Source organism: Opisthocomus hoazin, chromosome W (assembly GCF_030867145.1).
Source record: "Opisthocomus hoazin isolate bOpiHoa1 chromosome W, bOpiHoa1.hap1, whole genome shotgun sequence".
NCBI lineage: Eukaryota > Metazoa > Chordata > Aves > Opisthocomiformes > Opisthocomidae > Opisthocomus > Opisthocomus hoazin.
The window spans coordinates 34,704,565-34,710,564 of record NC_134453.1 but is presented as its reverse complement, the minus strand read 5'-3'; the positions used below and the strand labels follow the sequence as shown (position 1 = coordinate 34,710,564).

Below are 6,000 nucleotides of genomic sequence, written 5' to 3'. Positions count from 1 at the left end.
GGGGTGGAAATTGTGGGTCTGGGTGCTTGGCTGCTGGCCAGGGTCAACTCACCACATTCTCCTATGGAAGTGTATTCATATAAATATGAAAAAAACCCCCAAAAAACCCAAAAGAAAACCCAAATGAATTTTTTATTAAAAATGTAGTAGAACTAACAGTTCTAACACATAGAATGACAAATCCAAGTAGAAAGTTCTACTAAAAATGGTATCTTTTCCTCCACAGATTTAATTCTAGAAAGAAGACAGAGGATAAGTTTTCTGCATTAATAATACAAAGAAAGAACTTTTTTTTTTAAAAAAAGAAAAAAGTTTATAATAAGCTATTTCTAATAGTCTTTTCAATCACATATTAAAAGATGAAGACTAACATAAATGTCCAGTGAACACATTGACATGCGGAAACAAACCCCACAACTCACGGAGAGTTATAAAGCAGGTATGTTTATTACGGTGCCGGGTGCAAGGGGGATCGCTCCTCCTAACTTGCACACCGAGTCACAAAGCATGCACCTATTTATTACAGTTTATCTAAGTGGGCTGGATTATTACAATTAGTTCTGGGAATAGGCATGGTTATTATAATTATTTCCAGGAATTCATTGTCATACTCCATCCCTCTTTAGTGCTTGCGCAATGTCATCTGGTGGTCATCTGTGGGGGGCTTCTGGATGAAGGCTCGTAGTCTTCCTCGCGAAGGCTCGTAGTCTTCCTTGCTGTGTACTTTTCACCTTTGGCCCAAAACTGCTGAGTTGTCTGTGTTGGCTGAGTTCCAAGCCGCCAAACCAGTTTCAGCTAGAGGGGGGCTTCTTACAGACAACAAAGTTCTGGTTATCAGTCCTTATCAGTCCCTGTCTCTTTTACCTGTCTTGCACCAGTCCTTGTTATCTACGTTTGAGCTCACAGCAGTCCTTGTTAGCAAGATTACAAAGAATAGGACCAAACTAAATTTCAGAGGTTTAATCCTTGCCTCGACATGGCTGCAAAACTATATAACAAAATCAAACTAAAGCTATAGCAAAATCAAACTAAACGTCAATTTCCCACATCAACATCAATTATACTTAAAGCATACACTAAATTATTTTTTTTTCTGAAGCACTCCAGAAGTTATAAATGATAAGAAATAGTAATCCAAATGGAAATACAAACATGCTTGCAGTAGATCAACAACAACATCAAAAAAGAAAAGCAATGTTCTTAGTCTTTTGATTTGAATTCTCAGTAGATTTTCCTGAGAGAACAACTAGGGGGAAAAATTCCATCCTTTTATAAATGACCCACCCCATTTAGGGTTTTAATGGTCTCTTGTACAAGAACTATTTTATTGGCAGGTTATTAGATTTTGGACCAGTGTCATTTGACTAGGCCCGTATTAATAACAATGTGGTTTATGCAGTGCAGGGTTGTCACCGAAAATCCGGGAATAAACCTCGTAACACCAATGTAGTGTTAAAAGGCAGGCATTCTTTACTGCGACGTCGGATGCACGGGGGATAATTCCGCCGAACGTGCATACCCCATACCCTTTCCATGCAGTTTATATAGATCAAAATATACATATTCATCTGATTACATAAGCCCTTTCTTTCATAGTCAAATCAGTCCATTTTCATACACTCCTCCCACCCACGCTTGCGCAGTGCCTCCTAGTGGTGGTCGTCGGGGGTCCTAAGATGAAGGCTTATCCTCTTCATCACAGTTTCTGCGCAAACTCAGTCCTCTTCTGGCTCTTGTCCCTGCGGCACGGGTCATCTTGACCAGTTCTAGGCACCTGCTGGTTTTAATTAAAACTAACTTCTTTGGGGGGAGATGTATGACTTTTTGCTTCAATTAATTCACACAATAGATAGGTACCACAAATACACCTGCAACCATTTGGTAACGCTATTTCTATTAAAAATCCCCCTTCACCATTATTGTTTAACATTAATGATTACCTAGGGACTAAACCCTCTGTTCCCAGACCTAATGTCCAGATGGGCAGGGCTGTACAAGGGACATAGCAGCATTGTTCGTGCTTTATGATTAACTAATTCCATCACCTTGGTTACATGGTCACATCAGTAAAGAGTTAAGAGATGACAGGTTTGATTACTGTTGTATTTAGGCGAGACATGTGGATCCCTTTGGAACAGCAGCACAGACTGGTGAGACATTTTACTGGAAAGGTCAAGAACAGGGATGTCAGTATAAAGGGACAGTAAACAGAATATTCTACAAACTAACGTTGATAAAGTGAGGTGATCAAACTGCTCAGGAGTAATGTCAGTGCATTTTTGTACACCGGTGCTGTCCAGAGGGACGGATTCAATTTCTTGGGAGCAAAGCTCACCATTCTTCAGATGCAAAGTGAAACCATCAGTGTGAAATCAGAGGTGAATGGGTCACATCCAGGAGGAGTGACTTGCAGCCAGCTTTGAGTCTTATCCTGGTTTTCTCCCTTGTACTCAATATGATGCAGACTACAAGACTATCTAAGATCAGTCTCCATGGTCTACAAGCTCTACAGGCCACTGAACAGACTTGAAATTTCATCATGTTCTTCTAGCCCCCAAGGTTGCTCTACACCTTACCTAGCAAGAGAAAGTCCTTGGAATCCAGTCATAAGACTGTCTTCCACTGTATTTATACAACAGAAATCCTCCTCTAATCGTGACCAGTGCTTTCTGGTCCACTTTATGTATACACTTGCAAAGTAGGGCAAGGACGCACATACAGAGCTTCGTCAAATGCATATGAAAACCCTCAAAGCTCTAATTCATTCTGTTAAATCTTCTTGCTCAAAAAAATACACTCCAGTGGGTAAAAATGTTCCTAGAGATATTTCAAATCTAGCAATATCCTATTAGGGTTTTGTGAGGAATTTCTCAATACAAGCATAAGGCATGCTCAATTCATCTGCAAATGGATCTAGTACAGCTGATGAAAGCAGCCACAACATTTAACAAATATATGTAATTTTAATGTAAAACTATTGCTATTTTGAAAACTGCAAGGAAGAAATACAGGAAATGCCAATAATTTCAAGTAGTTAATTAACTTAACATCCTAGAAAGAGTAGGAATCAGGCTCACCTTGATTCTTCAGATTCTTTTTCATCAAAAGAGCTGCAATTAAAGTGAGAAGAAATTTTGGTTACAATAAAATTAACCCCATAATAAAAAAAAAAATCCTTTAACAACTAACAAAGGGAGCATCCTTTTTCTGGTCAGTATCTGCATAGTGCAATGTGATGAAATGAATGTGGGAGACTATTTTACAACAACCACTGCTTGTAAATGACAGCATCCATTTGTTCTGTACCGGGGGGGGGTGTGTAGAGATGGTGCAGGGTTCTTTCAACATCTCAGTAAGAAAGGCCCAACAACAAATATCTTAATAACGTAGCTGCTTTAATAAGACAGAATAAGAAAAGGAATATAGACAGCAAGTAAATCTTACATCCCTTCAGATGCTGGGAACCCCATGTTCATGCAGCATTGGACAGATCCTAGACGGATTTTCCCACAGCACGACATGCAGATTCTGTCCATGGAGGGAAGCTCCTCCTTTTTAGTCATTCGAACTATTATATAATTTATTTACTAGAAAACAACTCTATTCCTAAAGGATGTTTGCATGAGAACTCTGCTGCACTCCTAGATAAAGGCAAGGACATGGAGGTGGTGTAATTGCCGGTACCGAGTGGAAGCTGCCTGCAGCCTCCTCTGTTACAATGAGCTGGATGAGTTTATCCTGCGGCCAAGGATTTTGTGCAGCACAACAGAGGCCTGAAAGCCACGATGTATGCGCAGCACAGGACAGGCTTGGGCCTACTCGGGTTCACTGTTACGTGGATCACTAACTCCTCGATGTACAGAAGTCTTCCAGTCAGGTTCAGTGCACCATTTTACTGTAATAGATTCACATGCATCTGTCTGTCTGTCTATCTATCTAAAGTGAAGGGGTACAATTCTATTGAGAGAATTGTTTGATGTCATTAACTACAAGTGAAAACTAAAAGTCTGTTAGCTTGTCCTAAATCACTAAAAGCTGAATACATTTACATTTGTTTTTTCTGGACAATAAGGACAGAACATTTATAGTTTCATGTAACTATTGAGAGTGACATGACTGATAAAATTACACAGACTGCATAGGGACTACATTTGCTATGATATGATGACTCTCAAAACCATTGTATAAATATGTTATAATAGAATAATCCCTACAGATCTTTAGTATTAGCTGTACTGAAAGTGAACAATAATTTCCAAACTTGATTTTACGACCCACTTTTGGAACAAAACCACCAAGATTCTGTGGAAAAATTATGACCTGTGATGTAGACCTAAATTACCTTTCATGGGGATGCCCATTTAAGGAGGTAGAAAATGATTTAAAGCTGTGCTGACAGAATTTCCTTTGCATTTTTGCATCCTACTGAAAAACAGGTGCAGGTGTGCTCTCACGTGGAGAAAACTAGGGGCCATCCCCTTCTTTACATCTTGTTCTCAGATCTCCATATCCCACTGCAGGTGTGGCTCCACTACTCAGCAGTGCAACTGTCCTGACAACACTTCTGCTTTAATGGAGACAACAGGCCTATCAGCGGTATAGATGTCTGAATTACTCAAGAGACTACTCTGGGCCCTAGAAACCTCTAAGCTAAGCAGAGTTTCAAAATAATTTATAGCTTTTTCAACTCTCCTCCTGAGTGTGGACCCTCCACTGTTGATGCACAGAATCTCCCCTAAAGTGGAATGGGCCACATAGCTTTCTTGGAAACAATTCCTGATAACACTGTTGGACTTTCCAACCATGTCAGCTTGCCTAGCAAAAGAAATCATTCTTCCTATAAACCTTACAAATGAAGAATATAACAGAGGAGATCATAAAGATGGCATCTTTATGAATAAATTTCTATCTTGTCTGAATATTAATAACCATAGAACACATACAAATACTTTCTATGCAACTGTAGCAAATGTTTATGAATATCTTTTAAAATCAATTTCAGTATGTACTCCAAGATCTATGAGAAAATAATAGTTTTCTCATCTAAAATTTCCTTTGTTTTTCAAAAATATTACGTTAAACCTCACTTCTGTATTTGAACAGGCTGAATTTATTTTACCACCTTTTGGGAATATATAAATATCTTTAATGTGAACCTAATGCCCATTTATTTTATAGTGTTAAAGTTGGCAGCAAGACCATTTTAAGTCAATGGAAGTGCATCAGCAATAAATTAATATGGGCCTTTTGGTCTCCATATATTTTTCAGTGAATGAGAGCTTACCCACAACTTTCTGCTTTTGGCAGGGTAGGTACATGGTGAACATTCAGGAAATCAAGAAATATTTTAGGGAGCTCTTCATTTTCTAAAATGACTATCTGAAATAAAAAAAAGGACACTAAGAAAAACCAAGTTTTTTTTTCCTATTTAAACTATCTCACGCCTTTATTCAAACTACCAAAACACTTCTCACTTGCAGCACTGTTCAAGTCTTGTCTAGGTTTTTTGCATCTATTCTGGAGTGCTTCATTTCAATAGGAAAACTAGAATTCTTAATGCATCACATATAAATATATTCACCTCATGCTACTACTTTCTTAGACTTTAGGAGATATTTTTACCTGCCGGCACCAGTGACAAGCTAGATGCCTCTCAAGCAGAAATGTCTGATTCTGAAACTAAGTTATTGGCATACTCACTTGTGAATAAAATTCTGTTTATACAAAACATAAAATAAAGCAGCTACAGCTCAGTGCTTTCACATTCACCTCCCAAAAGGTTCCTGTCTGGCATATCAGTGGAAAAAAATAAGTCTCCACTTTGCACAATTTTATTAATGCATGCCTTAGTAAATGTTAACAAGGTAAACTGCTTGGCTTGACAGCTCAGCTTACAATGTACTTCTTACCTCTACGCTGGGAACCCTAATGACAAAGCTCTGACCAAAGAACTGCTGGCTAGACCTGCCACATTTTTCCATAGCAATGATATAATGGCTG

The 6,000-nt window shown here is 38.6% G+C and overlaps 1 long non-coding RNA gene across 1 annotated transcript; it reads right to left on the bottom strand.

Annotated features, from left to right (window-relative positions):
* Nucleotides 1-268: 268 nt before the first annotated feature.
* LOC142365538 (uncharacterized) lies at nucleotides 269-3,544 on the bottom strand. Its single transcript, XR_012766485.1, has 3 exons — nucleotides 3,445-3,544; nucleotides 3,078-3,110; nucleotides 269-2,163 (listed from the first exon to the last, which is right to left on the bottom strand). It is a non-coding gene; the product is annotated as an uncharacterized LOC142365538 (long non-coding RNA).
* Between the last annotated feature and the right edge of the window lie 2,456 nt (nucleotides 3,545-6,000).